The 15,048-nt window shown below is 38.0% G+C and overlaps 1 pseudogene; it reads right to left on the bottom strand.

The window, feature by feature from the left end:
• Positions 1-1,060: 1,060 nt before the first annotated feature.
• Positions 1,061-7,465, bottom strand: LOC138154950 (replication factor C subunit 5 pseudogene; annotated as a pseudogene).
• Positions 7,466-15,048: the final 7,583 nt, after the last annotated feature.

Genomic DNA, 15,048 nt, shown 5'->3' with positions numbered 1-15,048 from the left:
GTGATCTGTTCTACTCCCTCTGTTCCTTGGTTTGCTGGTTTGGCACCAGTAGTTTAGAGCCTGCCTTTCCTAGCACAAGTAGAGGCTGATATCCTTGGTACCCGCATTGGTGCTTCCAGGTTTCAGCCCCTGAAGCTGCTTATCTTTAGCACATAATTTATGTTTTGGAGAGGCTTGAGAGGTCCTGGGGTTCAGAGAAAATGTCTATTTCATCATCTTGTTGCTCACATCTAATTTCTAGTTAAGTAAAGTTGGTTTTGCTACATTTTATAGTTCCCAAATGACTCATTTTTATTTATTTTCAATCATAACTCCAGTAACAATAAAATAAAGACATTTTGTTGTTGTTGAGTCAGTGTTAAGTTGTTTCAGTCGTGTCTCACTCTTCATGACCCCATTTGGCATTTTCTTGGCAAAAATACTGGAGTGCCATTTGCTTCTCCAGCTCATTTTACAGATGAGAAACTGAGGCAAACAAGGTTAAGTGACTTGCCCAAGGTCACACAGTTAATAGGCGTATGAGGCAGGATTTGAATTCAGGAAAATGAGTCTTCCCGACTTCAGGTCCAGCAATCTATCTTCTGCCACAGCTGTCCCAAACAAAGACATTATTATAGACTACATATAAGCCTAATTTTTATACTCTTATTTGAGAGCTTGCTTATATTACATTGAGAGATATAAACCTTGTTATTATCCATGATCATTCCAGATGGGAATGGAGATAGGCCACTACTCTTCCAGTATCATAGCAAAAATAAGTCAGAAAGCCTTACCTAAATGATGAATAAAGCTCACCATCCAACACATGATGGACATATTAAAGAAAAACCATGAAGTGTTTTTTCAATATTCTCACTCCAAACAGTACAGCAAATGCAACAGCTACATGTCCTTTGAGTTCTTTACACAAATTTAAGTGGATATTTAAAATTTCCAATACTTCTCTATTTATAGCCCCATGGAGCACTGGTTCAGCAGAACAATCAAAAGTAGGAGTTCTTTATTTTCTAATCATTGCTAGGAGCTTGAAAATTGCCTTCATTAAAGGACCTGTAAGTTAGGCTTCTGCTATAATGAAATCTCTGGTGACTTAAAAAGCAGCAATGATAGAACTTAGCTGAATCTTCTCATTTTTGCCAAGAACAAGTCTGTGCTCAATGCCTGCCATTTTGAATACTAAATGCATTTGAACTGGGGTAGAAAGTAAAATCAACATACAAATAAGTTTATCTCTGTCAGGACATCATGCAAAGTCAAACCTTTGGAGTTTTCAGTTCCATGATATGGTCTGGTAAAATCTTGGTTCAGCATCCAGTCCAGAATGTTGGTTATGTCAGACTTGAGTGGGTAGCTTGTGTAGATAGACAGTCTCTTTTGTTACCTTCCTAAAATTCACATTTGTGCTCTTTAAAATGCAGAGCCTTTTGCATATCTCTATTAGAAAGGGTGACAGGTTCTTTCATTCCTCTTTACTTATGTCAACATTTTCTTCTATGTATACTCCAAGCAAAGAAACATTAACTCTGAAGTCAAGGGACCCAACTGGTATGTTGTACATTGAAATTGCAGGATGTAGATGATCTTTGATGAATAATCACAGATGAAGTAAAACCTAGTGTCATCAACAAATTTCTTATTCTTCTCAGGGTATTTTGAGCATCTTAGGTTATGACATCTGCCTCATCCAAAATCACAAGTTTAAAACTTTTCTTAAATATTGTCCTTGTGCTAAAGAAGTTCAAGAATTATCCCTGTACAATATCTATTCCTTGGTTATCTGAAGCATTCAATTCCAGGATAATAGAATTGAACTCTTTGTCTTTGTAAAGTTACTTACTATAAGCCAGGATGGCAGATGTCCTTCCTGTTCCTGATAGAGCCATAGAGGAGTAGATGTAGCAGCCCAAACTTCACTGATAAATTTTTCTTTTTGGAAGGCAGAGCAATTGGGATTAAGTGACTTGCCCAAGGTCACACAGCTAGTAAGTGTTATGTGTCTGAGGCTGGATTTGACCTCAGGTCCTCCTGACTCCAGGGCTGATGCTCTATGCACTGTGCCACCTAGCTGCCTCTAAATTTTTCAATAGTGATTATGATTGTCCAGTCCTTTCAGTCATGTTTGATTCTACATGACCCAATTTGGGATTTTCTTAGCTAAGATACTAGAGTGTTTGCCATTTTCTTTATGAAATATTAGATCCTTCAATAACTGTGGCTGATATTTCTCCACTCAGGACAAGTTCTTACTCTTGACTACAGGCTGTTGCTATTGCTGCCAATGACTGGGATCTTCATGGCTGGGCCTGTGGGAATGGACAACTCTTCAGGTGCAACAAATGAGTCAACATTCAGGTTCCCACCATGGCTTGCACACCCCCAAATAACTCATTGCCTTTTAACCCTCAAGCCTCAATCATTGTATTGAATAATTGTATTGAATCATTGTATCTGGGCTTGGTCCAGAATATCAGGAGAAAAGTAGCCTTCAGAAGTTTATTACATTTTCCAATAGAGGACTCTATGACAGTGAGATTCATTATCCATAACCAAATTAGAGTTCTTGGCTTTAAGTAGGCTATCAATAATAAATTTTGAGACTGTACATGAAACTCAATAGAGGCAGATGGTGGTGATGCAATTATAGAGTGCTAGGCCTGGAGTCAGGGAGATCTGAGTTAAAATTTGGTCTCAGATAATTACTAGTTGTGTGACCCTGAGAAAATTACTTCTGTTTGTATCAGTTTCTTCAACTCTTTTTTTTGGCTTTTTGGCAGGGAGAGGGCAGAGCAATTGAGGTTAAGTGACTTGCCCAAGGTCACATGGCTAGTAAGTGTGTGTCAAGTGTCTGAGGCTGGACTTGAACTCAGTTCCTCCTGACTCCAGGGCCAGTGTTCTATTCACTGGGCCACCTAGCTGCCCCAAGTTTCTTCAACTTTAAAAGAAGAACAAGAAGAGCACCTACCTAGCAGAGTTGTGAGGATGAAAGGAGATAATATTTGCATAAAAACCCCCCACAGTGTTTGCACATAGTAGGCATTATATAAATGCTTATTCCCTTCCCCTTCTGCAAACAGCAATTTTCTGACCTCTTTCACCAAACCCTAAGGGGAATACTGCCTGCTAAAGTGGTTTTGGTGATAGCCAACCATGTGCACTGCCCATAAGGGAAGACTAACACTGATACAAATGTACTATCCTGTCGTCTCACATGTCCAAAAATATGGTGATACCCATGGAAAGCAGGAAAGGAAATCTGTGACTTGAAAGAAGCAAGGCCACTAAATGTACATGAAAAGCAGCTAAAAGTCTGGGATTTTCAACCCAGAATATGCTATCAATGGATATAAGCTTTATGGTGCTTAGTTGTCCTTGGATGTCCTCACAGTGAAAGTAAATACTTGGGTGAAGGTCTATGACCAGTAATATAGGTCAAGAAACAAAGACATGGCCTCAGATACTTTACACCCACACCCACACCCACACACACAAAACTAGCCATGTAACCTTGGGCAAGTTACTTAACCCCAATTGCCCTCCAAAAGGCAAAAAAAAAAAAAAAACCAAGGATATGACACTCAGGGATTCAAGCTATACTGTTCAAAGAACACCCTTCAATTGAGAGAGTAGAAAAAAATTGGAACAAAAAGTGAAATACTGTACCCAATTATAACTGATGCGATCCAACATAGAAAGCAGTTGGTAGTGTCAAAGGCATGCTGCTTTCTCTATGTCCATTAAAGCACTACTTGGCGAATTTGGACACACAAATGAAGTGGCCTCTGAGATAAGTCTTGACCAAAGCTAAGAATTCTAAGAGAAAGTGAGGAGGGAATGCAATCCAGGCATATAAGACAGCCTGTGAAAAGGAATGGTGGGGGAGAGCTAGGTGGTGCAGTGGATAGAGCATCAACTCTGGAGTCAGGCAAACTAGAGTTTAAATCTGACCTCAGACTAACTAGCTGTGAGACTCAGGGTAAGTCACTTAACCCTAATGCCTTTAACAAAAAAAAAAAGAATGGAATTGGGAAATAGAAGATAAGATTCAGAAAACAGCAGGTAAGGTCAGTTTGGCTCAGATGTATAATGCATAGGGAGGTATAATATCAAATAAATTTAGAAAGGCTGAACTCCAGTGGACTAGAGCTAGACTATCCCAATCCGGTCACATTTCCTCCTTTTGTTTCCTCTCTCATAGAACAATATCTGGAGGAGAAAATAAAACCCTCAAAGTTTTGGTGGGATACTACAAATAAGGCTATGGGAGGGCCAACCTCTAGAGGTGGGCATCATTTATATTGGTGTGATTTGAGGAACAAATTTCTGCCCCTAAATAATTCTTTGGTCATTATAGGCCCTAAAAACTTACATTATAGATTTAATCCGGGGGGGGGGGGATCTTTAAGTGTCTTTTCTTAATATGCAAATACACTGGGAAGGGGTAAATTGTTTTGTTCTGTTTTTTTCTGCTAACTTAGTCTGGTCTTAGTAAGAAAGTAACCAGGAAGGAAGATTAAGAGGAGTTGAGAGAGAAGATATGAGGACATTCTCAAAGATAGCTTTCATTTTACCTCATTTAGACCTTAGACTTTCCCACTTTCCAACTCTATGTATGAGAAAAGAAATGAAATCATTAATATTGTTCCTAGAAAAGATACGTCAATTATTTGCCCATAACTTAAATTACCATTCCCTCTGACTTACCTATCCAAAACACTTCCCTGAACACTGCTCCCCTACATGTGGTCTTTCCTTTTAGATTATTTGTTCCTTGAGGTCAAAGACCTTCTTGCTTGCTTGTATCTGTATTTCCAGTACTAAGCACAGTGCCTGACATATAATTAGCACTTAATAAATGCTTTTTCTTTCATTTATTCATTCATTGATTCTTTCGCCAAAACTAGCTTCATCTCCTAAAAGATGGATTCTGCAGCTAGAGACTGCCTCCAAAATGAATTGGTTGACTGCCACTGTTGTGAGATAAACTATTGAGAGGAACCACTAATATTACAAACACATAAAAATAATCCTTCATCAAAAATTCATCTCTTTTTCACTTTTCCCTTTCTTCCAAAGAGAATCTGAGTATGCAGTAGATTGGGCAGGTGAAGTTCCTCACTTCTAGAAGCTATTAATGGCTGCCTTTGAGATGGAGGCACATGACAGAGACAAATATGCGTGCGCTCATTTATGTGACTGCAAAGGAGAGATACTAGACAAAACTGAATTTTTAACTCTATACTTGGGGGAGAAAATGGATTAAACCTCTCAGCCACATGGCTGATATATGGAAGTTCCTGATGATTGCTTCTGTAGGAGCTCCAAATTCAAGAGAGAGATTTTCAGTCAAAGAAGGGTACTATATGGATAATGTCATCCTGGAATCTAACTATCCTGTAATAAAATAGTGATTTCCTGGGCAGCCTTGTGGGCAACTCCAAATTGAAGAGTTTACAGAGTCAGACGTCTATCAAGAGAAGAAAAATTTTCCAAGCAGTGTGTCTCTTAGTAAGAGATCATGTATGTGGTCATCAGGAAGAGCAATAGCTTAAAATTAGGTCCACGATACAAGGGAGAAAAGGACCTGGACTTTGCTCAATACTGTTATTATGAGTTATTTTTATGGTGTGGGAATAATATGAAGAGAGGTGTTGTTAGTTCAGCAGTTCGAAGTATGTTTCCCTTCTGATGGGAATCTAAACAACAGGACAGTGTTGTAAATATGGAGTGCTTTAGGACACTGCATTAAATAGAACCCACTGAAGAAATGGGAGGATAGTTGGGCAGAGAATGTTTGTAGATTATTGAGTCCTTTATGTGTTTTCTGAACTGGCTGTGTGATCTTGTGAGGTTGTTGGTTTTGGTTTAGGTTTTTTTGTTTTGTTTTGTTTTCATTTTTTGGTTACATTTTCTATATCTGTAGCTATATTTGCTGCATTTTCTGTGGGGTGGGATAAAGGCTCTCCTGCACTCAATAAATACATATGTGTTTACTTGAAGATTTGCAAAGGAGCTAGGCACCTTGTTGTCAATATTTATGGAAATCAAGACACAAGATATTCTGAAATTTCCCATGGGGAACTCTTGCTGGGAGCATTATAAACCAAAGAAAGAATAATCTGAGACTACTGCTTAAACCAAACCTGGTCGATCTAAGACTATATCCAGGACTTGAGAGTTCTGGGCCATGGGTTATTATTTAGTTATCCTTTCAGAACCAGTATCCATTAGTTTCCCCCTCTGTTCCCAACCTTTACTTCTAACAAGCACTAGTTTTCCCTAAAAGACAACAAAGCTGTCCCTAGATCCAAATTGGTCCATGTTTCCTTTGATATACCTTCCTTGTTACCTATGGGCATAAAAAGTCCTACTCACATCAAATCTGAACTCTCCAAATTAGTAGATGTCTGAAGACCATAGAAGGCACTACACCCTACCCTGATGACCAGATAGAATGGAAATGAGTCTTTAGAAGCTATATGCTATTGTATCTTTGAGATATATCCTCGCTATGTTAGGAATAAATAGATCTCCTTATGTTATCTGTTCAATATTCCCACCAGTGCTTCATTTCATACCCAAATCCGAATAGGATGTCAGTGTCGGGTACAATTCTAAAACCCTTGATATATTTAAATATGACAAAATCAGAGCTCAGCTTCCCAGAGTAGAGATAATTCCATCACTAAAACATATTAGCCATTGGGGCGTCTAGGTAGCGCAGTGAGTAAAGCGCCAGCCTGGAGTCAGGAGGACCCAAGTTCTGGCCTCAGACACTTAACATCCACACAAAAAAACTAGCTGTGTAACCTTGGGCAAGTTACTTAACCCCAATTGCCCTCCAAAAGGCAAAAAAAAAAAGTAGCCATCCATTAAGAGTTTTTTTAATGAATATTCAATCAATGAATAACTTATTTTGAGTGTTGAGCTGCTTTGGCATTGACGTAATACCATTGGACCCAATTCCTGACCCCTATATCTGGAAGAGAAAGATGTGTCATAGCCTGAAAAAAAGTCAGAAAATACTGCAGCCAATGGGATTACGTTCTGTATCAGCAATGCAATATTCACAATGCCTACGAAAATTACAGATATGCTGATGAAGTTATTAGTCACAAAATATATCAGGCTTTCTATATGGGGGAATAAGCTGGAACATTTATTAAAATACCAAAAGACTGAGTCCCAAAACCAGAAAGTCAAAGCCATCAGAGTAGTTAAGAAATTGGCACAGGCAGATAAAGTAGAAAGCACCCACATTCTCAAGCCTTTAAAACAGAACAGGCTACCTCAAGCAAAGGTCCTCCTCTCCCCACTCACAGCAACCACCCAGCATCCAGGAAGCGCACTCCCAGTAGCTCCAGCCCCTGGCAGTCCTCAGCAGGAATCCTTAGCAGAAATTCTGGCTGGCTCAAAAATTGGTTCGCACCTCCACTGCCACTGCCTCTGCTGCTGCTGCCGCCATTGCCACCACTGCTAGCCACTGCAGGAACTCTAGCTTGGCTTCCGCTTCCTCTTGCTCCGCCCCTTCCTGCTACATCAGCAAGTCCAATGAGGCATGGAAGATCTTTAAATCCCATAACCCTTACATGTTCTGAAAGAATTATTCAATAAAAGCTGTATTTTCTTCCTCTCCTGTAACCATCAGAAGACAATGTTTACTCTAAGAAAAAATTAATCTTTTATTTATTTATTTTTAGTTTTCAACATTCATTTCTACAAGATTTTGATTTACAAGTTTTCTCCCTGTCTTTCCCTATCCCCAACCCAAAATAGCAGGCCTACAGAATATCCCTTCCCCCTAACTTTCTAGTATGGCAAGATGCTTTTCTATACCTCATTGCCTGTGTATCTTATCTCCCAGTTGCATGTAAAAAACAATTTTTTTTAACATTTGTTTTTAAAACTTTGATTTCCAGATTCTTTCCCTTCTTCCCTCCTCACTCACCCCCACTGGGAAGACAAGCAATTCAATATAGGTTGTACATGTGTAGTTATGCAAAACATTTCCATAGTAGTTATACTGTGAAAGACTAACTATATTTCCCTGCATCCTATCCTGCCCCCTACTTATTCTATTTTCTGCTTTGACCCTGTCCCTTTCAAAAGTATTTGCTTCTAACTACCCTCTCCTCCAATCTGCCCTCCCTTCTATCATCCTCCCTCTTATCTCTTTTCCCCCTACTTTCCTGTAGGGGAAGATACCCAAATGAGTGTATATTTACCCTATTCTATCTCTCCCTTTCTCCTCCCATTATATTCCTCTCTCACCTTTTAATTTTATTTTTTAGATATCATGCCTTCCTATTCAACTGATCCTGTGCCCTCTGTCTATGTATACATGTACACACATATAAGCACACTCACATATGTATTTATATACATATATGCCCTCCTATACATACATATATATGTATGTGTATATATATATATGTATATATATATACATATACACACACACATATATTCCCTTCAACTATCCTCATACTGAGAAAAGTCTCATGACTTACAATTATTGTTTTTCCATGTGGGAATGTAAATCGTTCAACTTTAATAAGTTCCTTATGATTTCTTTTTTCCTGCTTACCTTCTCATGCTTCTCTTGCTTTTTTTTTTTTTTGCCTTTTGGAGGGCAACTGGGGTTAAGTAACTTGCCCAAGGTTACACGGCTAGTTGTTTTTTTGTGTGTGGGTGTTAAGTGTCTGAGGCTGGAACCGAACTTGGGTCCTCCTGACTCTGGAGCTGGCGCTTTACTCACTGCGCCACCTAGCCACCCATTTCTCTTGCTTCTTGTATTTGAAAATCAAATTTTCTGTTCAGCTCTGGTTTTTTCATCAAGAATACTTGAAAGTCCTCTATTTCATTGAATTACCATATTTTCCCCTGAAGCATTATACTCAATTTTGGTGGGTAGGTGATTCTTGGTTTTAATCCTAGCTCCTTTGACCTCTGGAATTTTATATTCCAAGCCCTTCAATCCCTTAATATAGAAGCTGCTAGATCTTGTGTTATTCTGATTGTGTTTCCGCAATACTCAAATTGTTTCTTCCTGACAGCTTGTAATATTTTCTCCTTGACCTGGGAACTCTGGAATTTGGCTATGATATTCCTAGGAGTTTTCTTTTTGGGATCTTTTTCAAGAGATGATCAGTGAATTCTTTCAATTTCTATTTTGCCCTCTGGTTCTCGAATATCAGGGCAATTTTCCTTGAGAATTTCCTGAAGGATGATTTCTAGGCTCGTTTTTTGATCATGATGTTCATGTAGTCTAATAATTTTTAAATTATCTCTCCTGGATCTATTTTCCAGGTCAGTGGTTTTTCCAATGAGATATTTCACATTGCCTTCTATTTTTTCGTTTATTTGGATCTGTTTTATAGTATCTTGATTTCTAATAAGGTCATTAGCTTCCATTTGAATTGAATTAGCTTCCAATTGAATAATTTTGAAGGAATTATTCTTTTCAGTGAGTTTTTGAAACTCCTTTTCCATCTGGGTAATTTGGCTTTTTAAGGCATTCTTCTCCTCATTGGCTTTTTGGGCCTCTTTTGTCATTTGAGTTAGTCTTTTTTTTTTTTTTTTTGCTTTTTGGAGGGCAATTGGGGTTAAGTGTCTTTCCCAAAGTCACATGGCTAGTAAGTGTATCAAACATCTGAGGCTGGATTTGAATTCAGGTCCTCATGACTGCAAGGCCAGTGCTCTATTCACTGTGCCATCTAGTCTCCCCTAGTCTATTTTATAAGGTGTTATTTTCTTCAGTATTTTTTTTTTGGTCTCTTTTAGCAGGCTGTTGACTTGCTTTTCATGATTTTCTTGCATCATTCTCATTTCTCTTCCCAATTTTTCCTCCATTTCTCTTACTTGATTTTCAAAATCCTTCTTGAGCTTCTCCATGGCCTGCAACCAATTCATGTTTTTCTTGGAAGCTTTTGATGCAGGAGTTTTGACTTTGTTGTCTTTTTCTTGTTCTGTGTTTTTATATTTTCTGTTCCCAAAAGAGGATTCTGTGGTCTGATTGTGCTTCCTCTGCCTGCTCATCTTGACAGTCAATTACTTGACTTTTGAGCTCTTTGCCACAGTAGAACTCTGCTTCCAGTGTGGAGAGAGCTGTGTCCCAAATTGCTGGGGACTGTGCTCGGCTTCCAGCTTGGTGCAATAGAACCTTCCTGTCTACCTGCCAGGCTGCCTTCAGTGGGAGATTTGTTTCTTTCTTTCACTTTTTGGGTTCTGTAGCTCTAAAATTTGTTTAGAATAATATTTTACAGGTATTAGAGGTGGTTGGTGTGGGAGATGAAGCAAGTTCCTGCTTTTACTCCACTATCTTGGCTCTGCCCCTGCTGATATTCCAGAGAAATATATTGATAGTCTTACACTTAAGCTTTCACCCACAAATCATGTCAGGAATACTTGGGCACAGCACAGATGAATAACATTCTAAGATTATGTGAAATTCAGTTCTAAATGACCTAATTTTTTACTAGGTACAAACATAACTGTAGGTTCATAATTTGAACATTTCTCCCTGCTCCCCACCCCATCTCTATGGTACAGTATGCTTTCTACTTCTGTTGTGGTTCAATCATTTAAATAATTTCCTACCCTTCATGACCACATTTGGGGTTTTCTTGGCAAAGATACTAGAATGGTATTCTCCAGCTCATTTTACAGATAAGAAACTAAGGCAAACAGGATGAAGTGACTTGCCCAGGGTCACACATAACTAGTAAGTATCTGAGGTCAGATTTGAACTCAGGAAGATGAGTCTTTCTGACTCCATGTCCAGCCTCTTTCCACTGTGCCACTTATCTGATCCTTCCTTTACTCTAAGTGATTACATCTCGACCCTTTATATGGTATATTTTTAGGAAATCTAGATGTGACATTGCTCCTTTTATACTTCAGAAGATCTATGATTTCACACCTTAGTAAACAGTTCTATAAGTAATTGAGGTCCATGAAACATCATAAGTTGGTGGCCAGGTCTCTGGTGATAAGCCTTTCCAAATTTAAGTAGGTTGATTCTCAGACAACAGAAACAATGTCAATTTCCAGAAACTGCCAAAATTTGATCTCCACTAGTATGGTCTTAGAGAACACAGAGTCATCTCTACTTTTGAATGAGCCAATGGTGTAGCACCTTAGTGGATGAGATATGACATTCACTTCAAATATAAGAGGATGTGATATTCATGTGAGAATTATCCATCCATCTTCATATACATTTGGGTGTAAGGAGAGGGAGGTGTCACTATCCCTGGGGTAGAGAAGACCAGGTAGATAACATTGGAGTCATATTATTTTGTTTTGTTTTGTTTTTGGAGGGGGGAAAACAAGGCAGTTGGGGTTAAGTGACTTGCCCAAGGTCACATAACTAGTAAGTGTGTCAAGTATCTGAGTCTGGATTTCAACTCAGGTCCTCTTGACTCCAGGGCTGGTACTCTATTCACCATGCCACCTAGCTGTCCAGAGTCATATTGTTAAGGAATTTCCCTGTAAATTTCCATTTGATGATCTCTTGATCCAATAGCCTCACCCACTTTTTCTTTTTTTTTTTGCCTTCAAGTTTGTTTTGGCAGTTTGTATAACTGCTATTGGTTATGGTGAAACTGAAAAGCAACTGCCCAACACAGCCCTTTCTTCCTCTTCCTTTCACCCCTCCTTTTTATGATTATCCCTCAACCCAGGTGCCATTCTATTTGGAAGTTTTCCAAAAGCACTTTACAGACATGATCTGATAACTGGCATAATTTCCATCATGAAATTTTTTTTTGGGAAATTAGAGCCAGGCAACATGTAAGACAAGTTCCAAGGTGAGAAAATGGAAACCAAGTGTGGATAGGTATATATGTGGCTATGCATATAAACTGTGTATATCTAAGTGGGTGTGTAAAACTACAAAGTTTTCCATTTCAGAAAGATTTAGTCATTCTCCCTAAACTTTTTATAAACCAATTATTTTTGAGTGCTTTACTTCTTTCACTAAATAATTTTTTTAATATAATTTAATTTTTTACATTATTATATAGTTTATTTTAATATATTATAAGGTAGATTTATATGAGAAAATGACAGTTAACCAAACTCATTAGGAGTGTAGCAGCTCCAGTAAATGGTCAATAGCAATGGTCAGCCTTGCACAAAAGCTTGGGCTAAGAAAAACACCTCTCTAATTTAGTTCAGGGCCTACTGCTTGGAACTAAAAGAAGATATCTGCATGGAGAAGAATCCAGAACAGGGGTAAAAGAAAAAAAAAGAATAATAACAAGTGGAGTGGGAAGTGGGGAAGAATTCTTCTTGATCAGAAAAACTCTCAATTGGTAACGCAGGATGAGGACAAGAATTTTGGAAAGAATATAGAATGAATGATCCATATAGGGTTTTGCCCACCAGTATAAAGGGCTCTGGATTTGAGTCAGGAGGTTTGAAAATTTAATTCTGCTTTTATTATACCTCATTACATGACTTTGGGCAAGTCACATCTCTGGGTCTCAATTTTATCACCTATAATGAGAGAATCTGACTAAATAATCTGAGAATATTTCCATATATACAGTAGAATGTAAAAGAGTTATATATGAGAGCAATTCTCAATGTCATGGCATATTTTTTTAAAAGTACATAATAAATTCCACAATTACTTTCAGAATTGTGCTGCTTATTTGTGTTTCGTTCTCAACCTACTTCTGTTTTCTTTGGTGCATTAAAAAAAATGTTTCAATGTCCCTCTTTCCTTTTATTTATTTATTTTTGGGGGTAAGTTTAAAAATTTATTTTAAACTTGAATACTATAATGACAATCACCCTAGCATACCTAGGATGGCCTGCTAGCACAGGTTCTTTGATTTGCTTTTAAAGGGAAGACTGCTCAAAAAGGGGTTAACAATCCTACTTTGATTATAGAAAAAGAAGTTATTATAGAAAATACAAGCAGAGAAATTAGCACAAAGACCAAAGAGATAGAGCACCAGCTGTCTGAACCTAGCAATAGTGCTATACACTTTACATACATCACTGGATTGAGGGAGCACAGACCTCTAAGCAGCTGGGGGGCTCTGAACATATGGCTACTTAGAGTCTCGACCAGGAAATCAAAAGACCCTTCTGATGAGCCAATCCCCAAAGCAAAATGTCAACTGCCCAGAATATATAACAAAGACTTGGACCCTGATTGGCTCAGAGCCAGAAAGCACAAAACCTACTTGACTCAGGACAGCTGTCAATTATCAGGGTTCAAAGGAGATTAATCCTTGAGATGTTATAATTTAGCCTGAGCCTGAGAAACTGAACTCCAAAAAGAAAACAACAAAAATCCCACCCTGCTTGCACTTACAAATACACAATAAGAAAAGGGGGGAAAAACAAACATTGCCATGTACTTTGCAAAACATGAGAGAATTTCCATTTCAAGATAACCTATATAATAAATACTACCTATTGTTTTCAAAGCTGTCCAACTTTTCTCTTCTTCCTTGTAGGTTTTCTTTTGTTCACTGATGTGCACTTTTAACTTTTTTTCTCATCTCTGTCCAAAGAAAGCTATAATTAAGCATGGATATGTGTATGTACATAGATACCTATAAACATATATATAAACTCATATTATATATATATATATACATATATATATGACCATGCTATTATTATTTCTACTTATCTTTTTTTTACAACAGTATTGCTAATCCTCCCTTTCCAACCTCTCCTACCAATTAAAAGACCAAGAAAAAGAAAACAAAATCCCTTGTGTCAAACAAGCACAGATTAGAAAAAATAATCCACATGGTAGCCATGTTAGAAAATGTAATATACATTTTCTTTCTCCACCTTAAATTCATTACTTCTATGCCAAAAGATAACACATTTCACCATAGGTCCTTGTGATTAGTCTGCTTTGATCAGAGTTGTTAAATTTGTCAAAGTTGTTTTTATTTGCAATGATGTTGTCTTTGCATAAATTCTTCTCCTGGTTCTACACACTTAATTACAGTTCATTTGACCCAGGATTCTCTGAAATCATCTATTCTGTAATTTCTTATGGTATAACTAAGTTATTTTGTATCTCTAAGAATTTGCACTTCTAAGACTTGCGCTGCCCCTTGAAGAGCTAGTAATGGATAATACAACCAGACTCAATCACCCAGCCTCACCTTTTCCCTGGATAACTCACATACATGTTTAGATCCAAAGTCAGCCATAGCGTGTCCTACCAACAGTCATATCAGAACCATCAAGCTATTGTGAATGACACATTCTTAGTCCATTAGAATCAAGTGTAACACAGATTCACATTGCTGTTCCAGGAATTTATCTGGTTTGGAATTCAAATCTATTCATAATATTCTAAGTTTCTACTGACTGCATTTTCATTTTTAGATCAGCCATATTTATCACATGACTTTGTATGGTCATGAGAGTAAGAGCAATACTTAAAATAGAATGGATTATGATATTAAGAACACATCAAAGGACAAATAAGCATAAAAGACCTCAATCATAATCACTATCCTAAAGTATTTTCTCTTGTACTTAAGACTCCCAGACCTCATTTAATGATAAGTCTATAAGTCCTAGATCTGTATTAGAGTCACTCTTAATCAACAGGGCTAGGTGCAATAGGACTTGTCACAGATAACTACTAAAGGTACTGCATTTTGATATCTAGGTCTTGTGCCATTGACCACTGAACATTCCAGTAGGTTCCCACCCTTCCCCTGACTCCTTTTACCCTTGCCCTTGGCAGTGTCTCAGAAGAAGGGTATGGTCTTAAGTGCTATGGGGCCACATCAAGTCCTCAGACCTAACACTGGTAGAAATGAGAAAAGTCCCATTTATCTGCCATGGTGCTCTCACATCAGCCCTCATCCATCATCAATAGAAGCTGGAAAATATCAGTAACACCCCAGCAGGATGGGACATAGTTCATATTCCTTTTTTTTCTCCACTTTTGTCTTCTTCTAGCTTTGTGTTTTAACTTTGATGCTACTCACTCTTTAACCTCTCATGAGTTTACATCAGCACAGGAGGTCAATCCTATGGCATGTAGGCACTGAA

Source organism: Petaurus breviceps, unplaced genomic scaffold (genome assembly GCF_028583685.1).
Source record: "Petaurus breviceps papuanus isolate PSGF00001 unplaced genomic scaffold, PetGlider_PUasm1.0 91133, whole genome shotgun sequence".
Lineage (NCBI taxonomy): Eukaryota > Metazoa > Chordata > Mammalia > Diprotodontia > Petauridae > Petaurus > Petaurus breviceps.
The sequence above is the reverse complement of the archived record's forward strand: the minus strand, read 5'-3'. Positions and strand labels throughout refer to the sequence as shown.